Source organism: Rhinichthys klamathensis, unplaced genomic scaffold (genome assembly GCF_029890125.1).
Source record: "Rhinichthys klamathensis goyatoka isolate OS25496 unplaced genomic scaffold, OSU_Roscu_1.1 h1tg000006l_1, whole genome shotgun sequence".
Lineage (NCBI taxonomy): Eukaryota > Metazoa > Chordata > Actinopteri > Cypriniformes > Leuciscidae > Rhinichthys > Rhinichthys klamathensis.
In genome coordinates this window covers 2,893,919-2,914,458 of record NW_026606559.1, presented here as the reverse complement: position 1 = coordinate 2,914,458, position 20,540 = coordinate 2,893,919, and the positions used below count along the sequence as shown (strand labels likewise).

The 20,540-nt window shown below is 44.9% G+C and overlaps 1 protein-coding gene across 5 annotated transcripts in view; it reads left to right on the top strand.

Annotated features, from left to right (window-relative positions):
* The window catches only part of triob (trio Rho guanine nucleotide exchange factor b), a 182,207-nt gene that overhangs the window by 30,372 nt on the left and 131,295 nt on the right, over nucleotides 1–20,540 (top strand). The gene's annotated exons all lie outside the window — the stretch shown is intronic.

Sequence of the window (20,540 nt, the reverse complement as noted above, 5' to 3'; positions counted from 1 at the left end):
AACGTGCTTTAGAAAAAAACATTACTGGGTTGCATCTTGAGACAAAACAATGGTAGTGACACATTGTATGATATGTCAGTGCAAGTTGCTTTCATTTAAAACAGCTCAAACATGTATTTTAGACTGGGACTACCTTAAGCTACCTACCTTAAATATGGGTATATATGGTTTAAATGTTTGATATTAACCTTTAGTCTTTTTTTTTTCTGTTATTGTGCCACAAGGTTTATGGGTGCTTATATTGTGCCTGTTGTGTCCGAGCTGTTTCATTTATTCAAGTTTGGCCTATAATGTTTTTGAAGTCCTCAAATCATGAGTATCCTTTTAGCTATTATAGCATTGGTTAAGTTTTTGATGATTTTGAATGTAATTAATTTGTCATTTATATGAGGTTATTGCGCATCATGTTTGGTTTAAATTTTGGTTTGGTTTGTATTAAGTCTTGAAATCAATGTTCACCTGCAAGAATACGAAATATCGTCTTTTATCTGAGGTTGATTCGGTTAAGAGGACTGTTCTAGCGTTTTCAACACTACTGAGCTGATTCCACGTTTTTCTTTTGGCTGGTTTAATCTATTCATTTATAACTAAATTGAGGCTGAAGATGATATCATTGAACTAGATTATTTTACCATACTAAAAATCACGTTCATGTATTACTTCTGCATAGATTGAACACTTTCTTGGAAATCAAATCTTTATATTAGGAAATAGATTTTTTTTTTTTTTTAAATCAGGCAGTCAGGAGGTTCTATGACACATTTGGGAAGTAACTATACTTGACCCAGTTATGTCTAATATTAGTTGAACATTTGCTCGTCCCAAGATAATATCTTCTGTAGCCAGTCGACACAGTTGATATATCTGGTTATCTGCCTTTATTGTGCACTGGTGCCTTATTAAATCATTTTAGTTTTTCTAGCATGACATTATTTTCTTGCCATGTTGTGGGTCAATTCTGAATGTAACACAAAACAAAATACAAAACTTCTAATATTTCAAGAATAAATTGCTGAGGTTTGTGTAGAATTCACCATGCTGGTTATTCGAGTGATGCTGTTTATTTCATTGACGCTCAAGGTGCATGGGAAATTTTTGTGAGTGGCAATGATCTAAATCAGTTCAATAAGCATGTCTAAAAATAACTGAGGGTGTAGGACATTTCTTTGTTTCTCACGTTCATCCCCTACGGCACATTTCATATGGGACCCCAGCTTGTTATTCATTTCAAGCTGTGTCTTTCATAATCAACTCTCTAATGACTACTGAACCTCAAAACTACAGTAATAACAGAACAAATCCGAAACAATGTAGTATTTTGAATGTTTCTGCTAAAGACATTAACTGATAACATGAGGAACCAACACATGAGGAAACATTTTTAAAAAATAAAACCTAGCAAATAAAGTTTCAGGTTTGCCGATTGTAGGAAAGTGAGCTCTGCCCTGTTCCCAGCAGTAGATTGCTCTTTCTCTAATTGGAGATTGAAGTGTATTAGACCCATGCCGAGATGTGCCGGAATCTGGTATGTTCTCAGATCCGGAGGGAGTCACTCGCACAATGGCCATCTCCAGGGGATGTCTTTATGCTGTCTGCCAAAGTCCTCGACATGCTCATCACCACCAATCAGTCCCACCATAGCTGCTGGCCAGTAGAGTAAACTTGAAGGCTCCAAGGATTCTTTTAGTACCCAAAATCTTAAAACACTTCTTTCAGATAGATGGACACACACATTCTGGCGAGCTTCTGTCCAAACTAGCTTTCAAGCAGGTTTAAGTCTTTTATACAATGATGTGTTGATGTTTTAAAAGAACTTTGAAGTTCACTTCGTTCGACATATAAAGCACTTTGAAGGGAAAGGAAGTTAATACAAAATACTTTTGTGGTTTTCTGCGAGGTTAGAACATTTCTGAATGGTTGAATGTGCCAAAAGCAAGGTACTTGCTGTTTATGTGAGGGCAACTGTTCAGTTAAAGGTAAAATGTGCAGGTTTTGTTGTTAACTGTTAGCTAGATGTGCAGTAAAGAGCAGTAAAGTGTAAAGAACAAGAACTGACCAGCACACTTGGCCACACCGGCTAGATCTTCTTCTCAACAGCATTTATAAATAGCTGACCCAGTCCAAGTGGACTATTTTTCAGGTTGCCTCTGAAATAGGGCTTTCGGTATAACCAATTGGTAGCATATTTTTCAGATGCTGTTTAATAGAACTATTGTTGGACCACAAAGCTTTCAGTTTATTTATCTTTTTAAAGGCAAACTCTTTTCCGACCATGACTAATTAAAAATTAGGATCTGTCAGATTTGGAAAGAGTCAGAAGGGAATGAATAAACAGTGTATGAAACCGATTAGATCATGGGAATTACCAGTCTGAAGCAGAAAATAACAATGGTTTCCTTCAGTTCATTCTTTTCCCCTGGATGGTTCAGGTGAGGAGAGTCCATGGTACTTTCACATTTAATCAGTCGAATTTTGAAGGCTATATGGTCAGCCATTAAACACTGAACTGGTCTAGATACAAGCAGCAACAGTATGAACACAAATAGGAATGAGACCACATTCCTACTTAAGTGGACCCTCTTTAAGGGACAGGGACAGTGTGAATGTAAAGAGACTGGGTCCATTTTCACTTGCTTCACTTCTAAGGCCACTTAGTTTGGTTCTTTTACAGAGGACTCAAGTGTGAAAACACCTTTAATCAGTACTCAACTCTAGAGTATTTAGAGAAAGGGAAATAGATGAGGTGTGTGATATATTTTTACATCCTAAAAAAATAATTAACTATTTTTCCATAAATAAATTTCTACTTCCTTGTCAAAATGAGAGGGTTCACACTTCACAGTGTCAACATAAGCATAACATTTCACATTTATGTTTTTGTGGCAGTTCTTGGCAATTATCAATAGAGGTGACAAAACAAAACAAAACAGATTAAACCTCAAGATTCAATAAAAAAGCTGTGATGATGCTTTGCATTATATTGATTTTGCTGTGGTTAAGGGTGCTAAGTTATAATGGTTCATAAGCCTTATGGTAAAATATTCACAGCTGTAGAATTGCTGTTTAATCAAAAAATATATGTGCTACCGGCTCAAGGGTGGTACTGCTCATCCATTCCACAAGTGTGCACTCCATAATCCAGTGCATCACCGAACCGCAAGCTGTCTGCATGCAAAGTGCCAAGTTTCACTCTGAAATGAGCAGCATTTGCCAGTAACCTGTCAAAATAAAAGCTCAATGTTTTAATGGTTGAAAATAAATAGATATTAAGAAGTAAATATTAGTAATTTTACAGTGTTAGTGTTTTACTATTAGATAACATTATTTCTCTATTTTAGAATTCTTATTTTACAGTACAACAAAATATTACGATTTAAAATTAAACAAATTTGTTCAATTGATTGCATTTGTAAATGTATAATTTTTTTTATATATATATTTATATTTTGCATAGATATGCTTGAACACTTAACCCTACCCCTAAACACTTCCTATCTAAACACTTCTCAAAAATATAAAACACATATCAGGCATATAAAAGTGTATTCGCAGTAATTTATTGCAAAAACACACAAGAGCCGATAGCATTTCATTTGTAACACTTCTTCAGCAGGATCATAACTGTTCCTTTCCAGTGTCTAATTCAATCAAAATATCATTGTCTGATGGTTAGTACCCCACTTTTATCAAGATGTGTTAGATTGCCAGGAATAACCCTGTGCTGACTTCATGCATTACATCATCAAATATCTCAATCATATATACTCTAGTATCTCCCGTTTTCCAGAGTCTTCCTTAAGGCAGAGAGAAAATGCTGATATATTTACTGAAAGGGTTACTGGACAGTTTATGCATGAAATTGCATTATGTAAATGACCCTGCCTGCTGTTTACATAGCACCCTGCAGTTAGCTCAGTGTGGGCTAATTCTAGCTTGTTTACTCAACGTAAACAGGCCATATAATTGTCCTCCAAGGAGTTTTCTTGGAATTGTGCTTAGAATGGAATATCATGCCTTCTTATCTTATTCCCTGAATAAGTTCAGTGTATTGATATGTTTTATTGGCATTTTTGCAGTGTATTGTAGTTTTGTGGTGAGAATGTCCTTCTGTATGGCATTGCTAATGTGATATAGATACATTTAATTGATGCAAAATGGTGATAGATTACCTTCTAAAGTGGTGGGGCCAAATTATAAGCATATTCATGTCAGTGTAATAACTATCAATTAAATGAGTAATAGCATTATTTATGTATGTATCGGTTTATTAGCTGATCTACATGATCTAATTTAATGTGATATAATTGCAGAACAACAATTTGTTCAGCATCTGGAACCATGTTAAATACCAAACTTATTTATAAATTATATATAATTATAAATTTGAGCATGAATATATGAGATTCCTTTAAATATTTCTGTTTTTTTCTGTTTTCTTCCCAGAATGAATGGAATGAATGAATGAATTATTCATTCATTCATTCATTATCTTCAAATTAAGCATTCACACAAGACCTACGCACATGATACTACTGCCTTTTCCTTGAAAGCATCCATGCAAGTCATCTTGGTCCATGTCTCTGGTGCTCAGATCACCACCATCTGATCAGCCCTGCCCCCAACCACCTCACCAACCAATCAGATCCCACTGAGAATAGCTCTCGCCCAATGGTAAACCATGAGGTCATAATGGGTTCAGTCACAGAGCTGCGTACAGGGCCCCTTGTATTGACTGTTGGAGATGAGAAGGGAAGATGGCAGTGAAAGGGAAGGGAGCTGAGAAATTATAGCCCTGGTTTCTTTCATCAAGCCTGGCCTTACTACAGCTGAGTGTGTTTATGGCTGAAGATTTTAGCTGGATGCTTCGGATAAGGAATAATGGCCTTGCAGATCCTCTCTGCAGGGATTTGTAAGTGATGTTTCTGTGATAACTGCTGTGACTGTGCAGTTTGTTGTGTTACTGCATAATACAGCGTCATGCCTAGGGATTGTATTTGGATTTGTGCCACTCATATGCTATTGATTAACTAATACAGTTCACTGTTGATTACCCATGATGATGTCCTATTTCTAAATAGAATGCATGCTCACAGTCTATTTCAGTGTCAATAATGGGATTGGATTTGGAATTTCTTTTGTGTAAAATGCTGGTTTTGTTGTGCTTTAAAATGATGTTTTGTTGATGCTCTTTATGTAGCCTATGTAATCACCTTTATGGAAATACATAGCTTCTTCATCTCACACTATAGCAGTTCTTACATCTGCCAGATTATTCTATATGCTCAGTCTGCTGTGAGTAACTAGTGAGCATGGACTGATCTTCGGTTCCCTGAGCTATAAGTGTCCTTGCTGGGTTCTATGTTTTCATTGGCTCAGGCCTCAGATGCCTGTACGGTATGCAGTGGTGTGGTTAAGAGGCCGTTAGAGTAATTTGCCTATATGATTTCCTCTTCTCTATGCCATGTGTTTTCAGTCAAGCATTACAATTTCAAGCTATTGTTTCTTTACAGAATGAAACATAGGTTGATTGTAGGTTCTTAAAGGTTTGACAAGTTCGGTTTTCTCCTCTGTGTTAAGAGACTTCTCATTGAACCAGGAAGTTGGAGTGGGAGTAATCGAATTAGGAGGCTGTACTACTCGTATTCAATAATGACGTCAAAATATCGGCCAACCAGGCAGGCTATTTCATCTCGGGTATAACCTCTGGAATGTAATGCTGATTTTTTTTTTAATGCAAGTTGTTTAGATAAGGAATACACTGGTTGTTTGATTCTTCAAGAACATAAACTTATCAATTAAAGGTAGGGTAGGCAATTTCGAATGCTAGCAATAGCAAGCTAGCTTTGAAAGCATGAGATCCCACCCTCCCTTCAGAGCGTCTCCAAAGCCACGCCTCCTTCAAAACACATGAACGCACATAGCAGAGTCTGCAAAGTGTCACGAGATGAGAGACAGCATTAAATTACCTCATGTCTAAAAAAAAAGCACATAACTTTATAATAACAATGAATGTAAACAACTTACAGAGCGCTGACTTGTACCACCTAACTGCTGCAGATTCATTTTGTCGTTGATAGTGTTGAAACGCATAAATCCCAGTCTGAGGAAGTGAACAGCTCTTGGTAGAACGTCAGTGGTTGCCATGCGGTAATTATTGTTATGGCATGGCGTGAACGCAGCATGAGCTCGTTGTTTTGGTTCAGGAGGAACCGTAAAAGGCGGCTGTTGTTTGATTTTGGCGCTCGGTGACTGTCTGTGTACAACTCTGCAAAGCCTTACGGAACGCGCTGATGACGTGTGATGTCTGCGTCAGCAGAGTTGCTCTCTAGGGTATCTTTCATCAATCACAAAAGGTTTGGATATGTTGACAGGCAAGTAGGAGACCGTATCATTGCTTTCGGACCGAATGCATTGATTGGACGAACATTTTTTGGTCCTGACACTTTCACAGAAGATATATGTACATGTTTTAATATTTAAGACCACTTCTATTATTGATTGCTATCAGGATGTGAAGAGAGTTTCAAACAGTATAACAAAAAGTGTTTCTATATCTATATATATATAAGATTAGATCTTTGTGGAAGTTGTTGTAGTCCTTATGTAGCAACTTACAGACAGATAGACAGACAGATAAGATGGATGGATGGATGTTATTTAACTCTGCAACTTCTTAAAAAAAAAAACAGTAACGGAACCTAAACATTTATTTCCCTTGTAGTTTAGACACAATGCTTTAAAAAAAAAAAAAGTTTTATAAATTAAACCTTATCTTGGCACCTGTTCGTCAAGGTGCTTCTTTGGAGACACTCCAACTCCCTTTCAACAGCACCGAAGTCTTGGCAAATCTTGAGATACCCTAGAGAGCAAATCGGTTCAAAACACAGCACATCCATCTGCACATACTGTCACATGTTATATGTGTGAAAATGCAATGATGCATCTTATTAAAAGCCTGGAAGACAGAAAGTAGGTTGATATACAATTATATTTCAGATATTGTCTATACAGTTAAAGGGTGAGTTAACCCCAAAAAGAAATTTCAGTCATTAATTACTCACCCTCATGTCATTCCAAACCCATAAGACCTTCGTTCATCTTCGGAACACAAATGAAGATATTTTTGATGAAATCAGAGAGCTTTCTGATAGACAGCTACCACCTTCAAGGCCCAGAAAGGTAAAGACATTGTTAAAATAGTCCATGTGACTACAGTGGTTCAACCTTAATGTATTGAAGCGACAATAATACTTTTTGTTGCTGTCTATGGAGGGGTCAGAAAGCTCTCTAATTTCATCAAAAATATCTTCATTTGTGTTCCGAAGATGAACGATGGTCTTACGGGGTTGGAACGACATGAGGGTGAGTGATTGATGACAGAATTTTAGTTTTTGGGCGAACTAACCCTTTAATGCAGTAAAATATTTACCCCATCATCAGCATATATTTTTTTTTAATCCTGCAATTGTGCTATGAAGTTATCTGTGAGAACTATTCCTTGATGATGAATCTATTGTCATGTGCTTTCCATGAGTGAAAAAGGATTGAATGTTTCAGGAAACTGAATTTTGAATTCTCATCTCAGGAAATCCCACAACCTCACATGCTCTAAATATTTTATGACGTTGTCAATATTCATCCATCTTTTAAAGAAAATGGTACAAATCACTGAGACTAAATGCTAAAGCAGCCCTTCTCGGGTAACACTTTTGGAAACGCATTCTGTAAGATTATTGTACGTCCTCCATCTTCTTTCTCTTAACAAACAAAGAAAACCCATAGGTGCTTATGTCTCTATGGTGTAATTACTGTTTGACAATATCACTTAGGAAACAATAGAGCTTAGAACAGGCTAATAAGCATAGGGTTGGATGTTTCTAGGCTCTCCTTTGATTGCGGTAGTATTGCTGATTGCTTGAATCTTCACAAACTTTAAACAATATCATCACCCAGCTTTAATCTGCTAAATGCATAGATATTAAGATATAAACATTAACATCTTGGTTTTCTGTAAGGCTTATTTGAAACAATATTGTGAACAGCGCTATACAAATACATTTGTTTTGACTTTTTGAAATTGTATTTATTTGAAATACCGCCCCCCTTCCAAAATTCTGTGGTAACACTTTATTTTACGACCCGCAAACAACTGCGTAAGTACACCGAAATTACAGTGTACGTTTCTGTAATTATAGCGTACTTCTGCGTAGGTATAAGGGAACAATATGTTAAGTTTTGGGTAATAAAGGGGTAACAAGCAGATATACAACCTGTAAATAACTTTGTAAGTAAATCAAAATTACGGTGTACGTTTCTGTAATTATAGTGTACCTCTGTGTAGGTATAAGGGAACAATATGTTAAGTTTTGGGTTGGCTAATAAAGGGGTAACAAGCATATATACAAGCAAATTATTTATAATGTAATTATTTTAAAACTAACAGGTACCTATTATGTTAATATATTCCAGGCAAAAATTGTACGTCTGTTGTATATAAGTTAGCCTATCATCACATTTCTGGCAAAATATGTTCTTGTGCAATTTTACAGGGTAATTTTGACATCTGTGGGTTGAAAATAAAACGTGTATGGCTGTATGTAAGCACAGTATGATAAAAAATGAATTTATTGGCTTTTCTTACTAGATTAAATAATGTTAAATCAACCCACAGATGCCAAAGTTAAATGTAAAATTGCACAAGAACATATTTTGCCAGAAATTTGATAACTTTTATACACAACAGACGTACAATTTTTGCCTGGAATATATTAACATAATAGGTACCTGTTAAAATAATTACATTATAAATAATTTGCTTGCATAGGTTGTTACCCCTTTATTACCTTATACCTACACGGAGGTACACTATATTTACAGAAACGTTGCCACAGTCTTCGTCTGCACCTGTCTGTCTTAGTCATCTTCACTACACTTCCCAGAATCCTCCTCGTCTCCACACCTGTATTCACTCCCTCACTTACCAGCCTGTCCCTCGTTATCATCATCAGTGTCACCTGTTTTCACCTTGTTATGTCTGATTCATGCTTGTATTTAGGTTGCTTCTGTTCAGTCTGTCCTTGTCGGTCGTTGAACATGTTACGTGTTTATGTGAGAGTTACCTTTTGCCTGTCAACCTGCCTGTACCTGTTTGTTGTTTTGGGAGATCTTAGTAAATGTTGGAATTGGAGATTTCTGTCTCAGCCTCTTCTTCATCCTGCACCATAACCCGTGACAGAACGACCGACCCTTAAAAAACTGAAGATGACCGAGCGGGAGAGAGGACTTCCATTTGCGGGGACCCGGTTGGCCATATTTCGCGGGACCCGTGGAGGCCGCAGTAGAGGAGGTGGTCGTGTAGAAGCCCGACACCACTCTACATTCTGGCCTCTTTTCAACCCTGGGTTGATTATGTCCAGTCCAGGGCTCCATCCGCCACCGTGCCCGTCTAGCCCAGAGCCCTCGCCGCTGGTCCGACCCAGCCCAGATCTTCATGTCACGCCTGCAGAGCCAGTCTTCGAGCCAGAGCCCGCTGATCCTGCGCTAGAGCCCGCTGATCCTGCGCCAGAGCCCGCTGATCCTGCGCCAGAGCCCGCTGATCCTGCGCCAGAGCCCGCTGATCCTGTGCCAGAGCCCTCTTCACAGCTGGTCCTGCCCAGCTCAAAGCCTTCACTGCTGGTCCTGCCCAGCTCAAAGCCTTCTTCACCACTGGTCCCATCCAGCACAGAGCCCGTCGCCTGCCCGCCAGAGCCTGAGACCGTCCAGCCAGAGCTTCACATCCTCCACGGTCCTGCGCCAGAGACCGTCCAGCCAGAGACCGTCCAGCCAGAGACCGTCCAGCCAGAGACCGTCCAGCCAGAGACCGTCCAGCCAGAGACCGTCCAGCCAGAGACCGTCCAGCCAGCTCTGGAGGACGCAGTGCTCCTTGTGGGATCCATGGCTGTTTTGTGTGTGTGGGCAGCACACACATGCATTACAGCCCATGAACCCAGCCCTGAGCTTCCTTCGCCGCTGGTTCCGTCCAGCCCTGAGCTTCCTTCGCCGCTGGTCCCGTCCAGCCCTGAGCTTCCTTCGCCGCTGGTCCCGTCCAGCCCTGAGCTTCCTTCGCCGCTGGTCCCGTCCAGCCCTGAGCTTCCTTCGCCGCTGGTCCAGTCCAGCCCTGAGCTTCCTTCGCCGCTGGTCCCGTCCAGCCCAGAGACCCCTTCGCCGCTGGTCCCGTCCAGCCCAGAGACCCCTTCACCGCTGGTTCCGTCCAGCCCAGAGACCCCTTCACCGCTGGTTCCGTCCAGCCCAGAGACCCCTTCACCGCTGGTTCCGTCCAGCCCAGAGACCCCTTCACCGCTGGTTCCGTCCAGCCCAGAGACTAGTAATGACTCTGTCACTCTCCCCATTCAATTTTTTGGGGGGGGCCATAGGGCTTCGCCATGGCCACCCGAAGGGTCCGCACCGCCATGGCCGCCCGAAGGGCCTCCATCGCCATGGCCACCCGAAGGGTCCGCACCGCCATGGCCACCCGAAGGGTCCGCACCGCCATGGCCGCCCGAAGGGCCTCCATCGCCATGGCCGCCCGAAGGGTCCGCACCGCCATGGCCGCCCGAAGGGTCCGCACCGCCATGGCCGCCCGAAGGGTCCGCACCGCCATGGCCGCCCGAAGGGTCCGCACCGCCATGGCCGCCCGAAGGATCCGCACCGCCATGGCCGCCCGAAGGGTCCGCACCGCCATGGCCGCCCGAAGGGTCTCCACCGCCCTGGCCACGCCCATGTCCTGCTCCGCCCTGGCCACGTCCTGCTCCGTCCTGGCCGCCTTCACGTCCTGCTCCGCCCTGGCCGCCTGCACGTCCTGCCCCGCCCTGGCCGCCTGCACTTCCTGATCCGCCCTGGAGGCTTCCCGTCCCAGTTTGGCCACGCCCTGGCCAGCCTTCAGGGCGCCCGCCCCCCCACCCCATTGATGTTCTACGGCGCGAGATCGCGCCTTGTTGAAGGGGGGCGTTCTGTCACAGTCTTCGTCTGCACCTGTCTGTCTTAGTCATCTTCACTACACTTCCCAGAATCCTCCTCGTCTCCACACCTGTATTCACTCCCTCACTTACCAGCCTGTCCCTCGTTATCATCATCAGTGTCACCTGTTTTCACCTTGTTATGTCTGATTCATGCTTGTATTTAGGTTGCTTCTGTTCAGTCTGTCCTTGTCGGTCGTTGAACATGTTACGTGTTTATGTGAGAGTTACCTTTTGCCTGTCAACCTGCCTGTACCTGTTTGTTGTTTTGGGAGATCTTAGTAAATGTTGGAATTGGAGATTTCTGTCTCAGCCTCTTCTTCATCCTGCACCATAACCCGTGACAAACGTACACCGTAATTTCAGTTTACTTACAAAGTTATTTGCAGTTTGTATACTATCTGCTTGTTACCCTTTTAATACCCCAAACTTAACATATTGTTGCCCTATACCTACACGGAAGTACCCTATAATTACAGAAACGTACACTGTATTTTCGGTTTACTTACGCTGTTGTTTGCGGGTCGTAAAATAAAGCGTTACCAATTCTGTTTTACGGTTTAATCCAATTTAGTCATCTAAAAGACTTTTTATTGCAGCTCTATTCAAATACATTCATAAAAGGTAATTTTATATATTTTGTAACCATCATAAATCAAGTATATAACAGTTCATATCACTATACAACAACAAAGCATTGCATCATTTTTTTTTAATCAAATAACATTTTTTTAATCATTTTTTTCTTGTTTTTTCTTTCTTTCAGGACAACATAAATTATCACTAGAACAAAAGTACTGTATCCATCTATTGTGAGTATAGGGGAAGTAGAACAGCACACCTCCATTTAAGGAGAATCTTCCTTCTGGCTAATAGAGTGGTAAAAGCGACCATCAATGAAAAAAATCCGGCAATGGATTGCGGCTGAGTTCAATATTAAGTGCTTTTCCCAGTGTATCAAATACATTGGACCAAAAGGTTAACCATCGAGGGCATGACCAGAACAGTTGTACGTGATCTGCCAGAGCTTGTCTACACCCAATACAAGCATAATCCTTGTCTGAAAAAAAAGATAATTTTACATTTGTCATATACGCTCTATAAATCACCTTTGCATTGTATCAGACCGTACCTGGTGCAGATTGATGAAGAGTGTACCCTATTTAAGATATATAACCATTGGTCATCCGAAATGAGAATAGAAAGGTCTTGTTCCCAAGTCTCCTTCAAACGCTTTGACGAATCAGGAATCAAAGTATTAATTAGGTTATAAATGACTGAGATAAGATGTTTATCGATGGGTTTAAGATTGAAAAAGTTGTCCAATTCGTATTCTGGGGGACAATTTGGGAAATTTTTGCACAAAATGTCTGATCTGAAAAAATCTACATAGGTGAGTTCTCTTACGAGAGGTTCTCTCGTATTGCGAAAGATTCATCTTTGCTGAGATATTGAAGCCAAAAACTATTTCATAATTTGTATCCATACACAACGCAGTTCCTCTGCGGCAGACCTAAAGCAGGCTAGCTAGCAGCTCATTGGTTCGCTCAGAGAGAACTGCTTAAGCCTATGGGAGAGCGGGGCTGAACCCGCTTCCAATGAGAGGCGCCCGCGCGCTCATTGCGTCATGGCCCGCCAGAATGGGCGTGGCCATGGTGTATATAACAGTCTCTCCCAGGCTTATATGTTGATTCATTTCATCTTCAGCAAGCTGCACGCTTCTGCTGTCCTGAGAAAAGCCGTCGCCGTCGAGAAGGCATCACTCTACCGAGCTCCCGGACCCTGAAGAAGCCGGCCGTCTTCGCCACCTTCAGCCGCCCTGCAAGCTAGCGCCATCCGACGACTGTATCCTTCTCTATTATATCTAAAAGAGCCGAGCGTCTTTTTAAAGATGTCTCGTTTTTCCTGCGGCTCTTGCCGCGCTCGTCTCGAGGACGGAGACCGCCATGTCATCTGCGCTCTCTGCCTGGGACTCGAGCACGCAGAACTCGCCCTCGCGGATGGAGGATGCGACTTCTGTGAGAGCCTGCCGTTGTCGTCCCTGCGGGCACGACTTCTGGCAGCAAAATCCGCTCCCGCGCCGCCTTCCTCTTCGCCGCGTAAGAAAAAACGCCGCTCCCAGAGGCCGCCGGAGCCCCCAGCGGAACAATGCGGGCCGCCGCCGCCGCCTCCCGCTTCCCGCTTCCCGCTCTCCCTCCCCGCCCCTGCCGGACATACAGTTGCCGCCGAGTGGCCGCTCTGTCGCTTCCGATGACGCCGCGGAGGAGAAGGACTCCTGTTCACTGCTCGCTTCTGACAGTGAAGAATGGTCATCTCTCGGTTCCACGAGAGAATCGGCGGGGATCCGCGCCGGGATAGAGGAGGAACTAATGCGCCTCCTCTCACAGGCCGTCGAACGCCTCGGTCTCGAGTGGTCTCCTCCACCCGAGCAGGCCCCGAACCGGATGGACGGCAGCTTTTTTCATCGGCGCTCGACCCCCGCGTGCAACCGGGCCGCTCCATTCCTGCCTGAACTTCACGCAGAGCTGACGAAGTCCTGGAATGCCCCGCTCTCGGCTAGAAACCGCTCTGATATATCCGCCTCGCTGCGCTCGGTGGACGGAGCCGCCGAGAAAGGCTACTCAGCCATGCCGCCCGTCGAGGACTTGGTCGCCGTACACCTCTGCCCGCCCTCTGCTAGATGGCGCTCTTCCCCCACGCTTCCTTCGAAAGCTTGCAGAGCGACCTCGAGCTTTCATGCTCGCGCCTACGCCGCCGCCGGTCAGGCCGCCGCAGCGCTACATTCGATGTCTGTCCTCCAAGTATTACAGAGCGATATTCTCCGTGAGTGGGCCGAAGGCGGTAGAAACCCCTCCCCCGCTGTCACGGATCTGAGAAGTGCTACGGACCTCGCCCTTCGCGCCACTAAAGCCGCCGCACAAGCTCTGGGGAGATGCATGGCCAGCCTTTGTGTTGCCGAGAGACACTTATGGCTCACGCTCGCCGACATGGGAGATTCTGAGCGCGCCGCGTTTCTTAACGCGCCCCTCTCCCCGACGGGCCTTTTTGGATCTGCTGTCACGGGAATCGTCGATCGCTTTTCTGAGGTCCAGAAAGCTACTCAGGCGATGAATTTGTTTCTGCCCCGCCGCGCTAGCTCTTCCGCGGGCCGCTCTCGCGAGCCTCCTGCCAGAGCTCCACCACAGCGCCCCCCTCCGCAGACTCAAACAGCCCAGCGCAGACAGGGCGGCCGCCCTCGCTCTCGCTCTGACAGCCGCCGCAGACCGCCGCCCCCACGAGGCCCGCGACCTAAGATCACGCTGAAGCCTGATCATCAGAAGTCTGCCTAGCAAAGTCAAGAAAACGACGGTGCTCTCCCGCTGCGGCCGGACCGCCGTCAAAGCTTCGCCCTCTGTCAGTCCCCGTTATTTCGCCGACTGCTGTAGTGTTGACCGCCACAAACAAGCCGGTGTCCCAGCCCGCTTGCGAGCGACAAAAAGCCGTTTTTACGGCTACCCAGAGAAATCTCAAAAAGAGAAAATTTGCCAGTTGTGGAGAAAATGTGCCCACAATCATGTGCTCACCCATACACACAAGCATAACATACCCCGTGTCTCTATCAGAGCCCCATCACATGAAACGGGCACAGCCCGCTCTAATATCAGAGAACATAAACACGCCCACGAGCTCGTGCGCGTGTCCCCTCTCTGCTCGCTCTGTTTCACGGCCCATAGACTCCTCTCTGAGTGCAAATCCCGTTGCCACACACATTCAAAGCGCGCCCACACACTGTGTCCAGCCCGCTATGTGCAGCAATCAGGGCGATATAGCCATTCGGCCACTAGCCGCATGCTCCAAAGCGTGGGAAGCCATTCCAGGCATTTCCCCGTGGGTGCTAAGCATTATAAAGGACGGCTATCTGCTACAGTTTCGCCGCCGCCCGCCTCGTGCGCGCGCGCGGCTCGAATCTACTGTCAGCCCGCTGGCCGCCGGCACGCTCCGCTCAGAAATTGCGACGCTGTTGCAAAAGGGCGCCATAGAGAGAGTCCCACCATCTATGACCGAGTCGGGGTTTTACGGCCGTTATTTTCTGGTTCCCAAGAAAGACGGCGGCCTCAGACCGATTTTAGATCTCAGGTCTTTGAACAAAGTGCTCATGAAAAGACCGTTCAAGATGCTCACTACCAGGAAACTCCTCGCGCAGGTGCGCCAGGGGGACTGGTTCATCTCTCTAGACCTGAAAGACGCCTATTTTCAGATCCAGATAAATCCCCGTCACAGGCCATTCTTACGTTTCGCCTTCGAGGGTCATGTTTATCAATACGCCGTTCTCCCGTTCGGCTTATCTCTGGCGCCCCGCACATTTACGAAGTGCATGGATATGGCGCTCGCCCCCCTGCGGAGCCAGGGGCTGCGCATATTGAATTATCTGGACGACTGGCTGATTTTGGCCCAATCACAGACGGAGCTTTTGTCGCACCGCGCAGTTCTCCTCGACCATCTGAAAACGCTGGGCCTCTCTGTCAACTGGACAAAGAGCTCCCTTCAACCCAGTCAATCGATTTCCTTTCTAGGAATAGATTTGAACTCGGTCACGATGACGGCTCGCCTGTCTACACAGCGCGCGCGCAGTGTACAGCGACTGGCCGCCTCGTTTCAGATGGGCACCCGCTCACCTCTGAAAACTTTTCAGAGGATGCTGGGTTACATGGCCTCAGCCTCCGCTGTGCTTCAGCTGGGCCTTCTGCACATGCGTCCGCTTCAGCTTTGGTTAAACAGCCGTGTACCCCACCGCGCGTGGAACACGGGCCGCCAGCTGATCAGAGTTACGCAGACATGTCTCACGGCGCTGCAGCCATGGACAGTAGCAGAATGGTTTCGACAGGGCGTCACGATGGGGACCTTTTCTCGCCGAAAAGTCATCTCGACAGATGCATCCAACACGGGTTGGGGTGCAGTCTGCGAGGGCTCACCGGCCTTCGGCCATTGGTCGACACAGGAAAGCCCCTTACACATAAACTGTCTGGAAATGCTTGCGGTCGAGAACGCGCTTTCGCGCTTCCTCCCGCTCATTCGGGGACACCACGTCCTGATCCGTTCGGACAACATGGCTGTGGTCTCCTATCTCAACCGTCAGGGCGGTGTCAGGTCCAGGAATCTCTTCCTACTGACACACCGCATTTTAGTTTGGTCTCAGAGCCGCCTGCTCTTGCTCAGAGCGACGCATGTGCCGGGCCATCTGAACGACGGCCCAGACATTCTGTCCAGGAACCTCATCTCCTCAGGAGAATGGTCCCTGAACACACAAACGGTCCAAATACTGTGGCGGCTATTCGGCAGAGCAGAGGTGGACCTCTTCGCGTCAGAAGAGAACGCTCACTGCCCAATATTTTTCTCAAGGAGCGAGGACGCGCTAGCCCAGGAATGGCCTCGCCGCCCGCTCTATGCATTCCCTCCGATCGCTCTGCTACCACAGGTAATTCAGAGGATCAGGGACACACGCCACTCGGTGCTCCTCATAGCCCCGCGTTGGGAGAGTCAGAATTGGGTTCCGGAGCTCACTCAGCTGTCGCAGACAGCCCCGTGGCCCATCCCAGTCAGAGCAGATCTCCTCTCTCAGGCTCGCGGCACGATCTGGCACCCCCATCCACGGCGCTGGGCGCTACATGCATGGGTGATCAACGACTATTCGTTGATTTGCCAGAAGGAGTAAGAAACACTATCATACAGGCTAGAGCACCTTCCACGAGAAGGCTCTATGCGTCTAAATGGTCTGTGTTCTCAAAATGGTGCACCGACAAACATCTGGAGCCACGGTCATGCGAGGTGCCGTCTTTGCTTGTTTTCCTTCAAGAGATGCTGGACAAGGGCAGGTCCCCCTCCACTCTCAAGGTTTACGTGGCAGCCGTCGCGGCGTTCTCTGAACCCCGACGCGCTCAGTCCCTGGGCAAAGACGAGTTAGTCATCTGCTTCCTCAGGGGAGCTAAGAGGATGAACCCTCCGCGCCCCCCTTTGGTTCCTATCTGGGATCTTTCTATAGTTCTCGAAGCTATGAAAGCACCCCCGTTCGAACCGCTCGAGTCTGTGGACCTAAAATACCTCTCGCTCAAAACCGTTTTTCTGACGGCTCTGTCCTCAGTAAAACGCGTGGGGGATCTTCACGCGCTCTCATCCAGCGCCGCGTGTCTCGAGTTTGGTCCGAATGATTCTGTTGTCATTCTCAAACCTAGACATGGCTATGTCCCGAAGGCGATTGGTACCCCGTTCAGGGCTCAGATTATTTCCCTATCGGCTCTGCCTTCATCCGATAGTGAGCGCGACGCCAATCTCCTCTGCCCGGTGCGGGCTCTGAGATTGTACACTACGCGCGCTGCCGTGTTCAGACGCGCTGAGCAGCTTTTCGTGTAGTTTGGGGGGCGCACCAAAGGTCTGGCCGACTCTAAACAGACACTGTCTAGATGGATAGTAGACGCTATCGCCTCTGCTTACGCATCTAAATGCCTGCCCTGCCCTCTGGGCATCAGGGCGCACTCCACTAGAGGCATGGCCTCATCGTGGGCATGGTCCTGTGGAATTTCCATTCATGACATTTGTGTGGCCGCGGGATGGGCCTCCCCGTCCACTTTTTGTCAGATTTTACAACTTGGAAGTTCCCGCCTTGCAGGCAAAATTACTAGCTGTCTAACGACCAGCTCCCTAAGAAGCTGCATTACTGGGAGTCCCTCACACAACCGGTTCGCCCCTTGTGCTCTCCTTAAATGCTTATACACTTCATGTGCCCGCTCTGCCGGCCTCATACATGCTTATGTATACACTTCATGTGCCCGCTCTGCCGGCCTCATAATACATTCACTCCACGTTAAAAATCCCCCGGTATCACCCAGGGATTCATGAGTGGATTCATAGCACGCACGGCGTTGACCAGGTGTTCCCGCAGCGTAAGCTAGCTTACGCAATACGAGAGAACCTCTCGTAAGAGAACGAATCGGTTACCTAACGTAACCTCGGTTCTCTCTAGAAGAGGGAACGAGTATTGCGTTCCCGGCCGTGCTTGCGCTACTAGCGTTTCGCTTCACACTGAAATAAATCAACATATAAGCCTGGGAGAGACTCTTATATACACCATGGCCACGCCCATTCTGGCGGGCCATGACGCAATGAGCGCGCGGGCGCCTCTCATTGGAAGCGGGTTCAGCCCCGCTCTCCCATAGGCTTAAGCAGTTCTCTCTGAGCGAACCAATGAGCTGCTAGCTAGCCTGCTCTAGGTCTGCCGCAGAGGAACTGCGTTGTGTATGGATACAAATTATGAAATAATTTTTGGCTTCAATATCTCAGCAAAGATGAATCTTTCCCGCAGCGTAAGCTAGCTTACGCAATTCTCGTTCCCTCTTCTAGAGAGAACCGAGGTTACGTTAGGTAACCGATTCGTTTTGTTAGACAGAGATAAGAAAGATGAAAACACCCCCTCTTCATACAGGCCGTTAAATGACAGTAAACCATTACATGCCCACGTTCGCAATTCAGCTTCCAGACTAGATGGTGAAAAAGCCTGGTTATTTAAAATAGGCATATGTATTGAAGTTTTGTAGTACAAAAGACTTTCTAAACTGAATCCATATTTAAAGTGTATTCCAAAAAACTGGATTTGATGTGATTTTGTTGACTACCAAAAGAAAGCTGGGAAGTGATAACAGAACGTAAATCATATTTAGTTGAAGAAATTTCGGCATGGGCCCGTAGTGAATAATCTTTAGGTAAGTGGGTGTTATTCCAGTATAAAATCGCACTAATATTTCATGGCCAGAAATAATGCTGGAAATTTGGAAGATAATGGCCACCTTTTGACTTAGGGGTCCTAAGCCGCGGTGGTTTGTTTCACCAAAGAAATGGCCGTATCATGCTGTCCAAGTTTTTAAAGAAAGATCTAGTGATGAAATTCGGAATGTGCTGGAAAACAAAAATCTAGGCAAAGTAATAATTTGAACCACCTCGCCATGTCCTCCTTAGTTTGATCGATGAGGGATAAAAATTATATCTAAATAACTGGCCAGATGAGTTTGAAAAGAAAAATATCCCTAAATATTTAAAACCCACCGTGAATCATTTGAAGGGAATCTGGGGAAATGAAAGTTCCCTGGCAGCAGGTTTACAGAATATAGTTCGGGGAGGCTCATGATTATCCCCTGACAGAGATCTAATACATGGGATCCACCTGGAAGCACTAGAAACAAGTGCAAGAAGCTTTCCGGCTTTATCACCATGCTCGAAGAAATGTTGTCTACTCTGTAGAAGCTGTCAAGCAGTCACAGATATCATTAGTAAATCATGTAACTGCTTGATGAAAACAGAAAACGATATACTCTTATTGTGTATCTTCAACTTTTTCAAAGAAAACTTAAATTTTCTTTCATGGTGTGTTATAAGTAGAGAAGTTTCCCTATTCATAGAAATCATAGGGATACTGTTCTATCAGAGTTTTTAGGTGACTAAAGCTGGGTTCTGTACATTTTTTTTTTTTTTTTGCCAAGATTTGTTTGGCCGTCTGAGACAAAATCTGACCCTATAGGCCAGTCTTTGATCGCCAATTTGACACATTCGCCGACAGCCGATTAATGACCCTTGTTATCGAATTTTACCTCAGATTAAATTCTGGCAGAGTCAGAAGTTTTGAGGCACAGTGTGATTCCTATGACAAGCACCAAATCAAAAACCAATAAGAGCGCAGAACCTGATGACGCAATTAGTGAGACAACAACAAACCAGCACTTGCTCCATACACACGTCTTTGTTTAGTTTACTTTAGTTTTCTTTTTTAAGAAAAGCCATGATCAAAATTACCGCTAGAGATTGTTTTTGTCTGCCAGCCACCATTTCAATCCCACATGTAATGCAGCTCACAGTCATCGAATGTATCACGGATTGATGATGTAAAACTCCGGACGAGTCTTCTTGTTATTTTATTTTATTTTATTTTATTTTATTTTATTTTATTTTATTTTATTTTATTTTATTTTATTTTATTATTTTATTTTATTATTTTCTTGTTATTTTTTTTTTATTTTTTTTTTTGAGAACATGGACACCTAACCCTACACAATACCCTCTACCCTCCTAAAGGTTTTTACAACAACATATTTTGATTATTCATGAGCTCTCCATGCAATATCTTTCAAGTCTCCATAAAGCTTTTGATGTGAGTTACCATTTCATTGTTTAATTTGAAAGAAATTTTTTTTTTTGCTCTTGGAATATAGTGTGTTTTGCAACTCACCACGAGCCTTTGCTTATTGGATCCATGTTTTTATTATGGCCCGGCATTCAACAGAAGAGGCTTGTGGGTAGCGTAGTTCAAAATATGGAGCAATAATACAGTAGATGCTGACACCTACTGGAGGGACTCTGTCTACAATTGTTTAAAACTAGAGTTTCTTTCTCAACATGAGATTGTCAAATGTCATATATAAGAATGTTGCACGCCACTGTATGCATGCATATGCAATATTTCTGTGCACAATGATATCATATTTGGCAAAATGATATCATGTTATATTTAAATATAAATCCGGA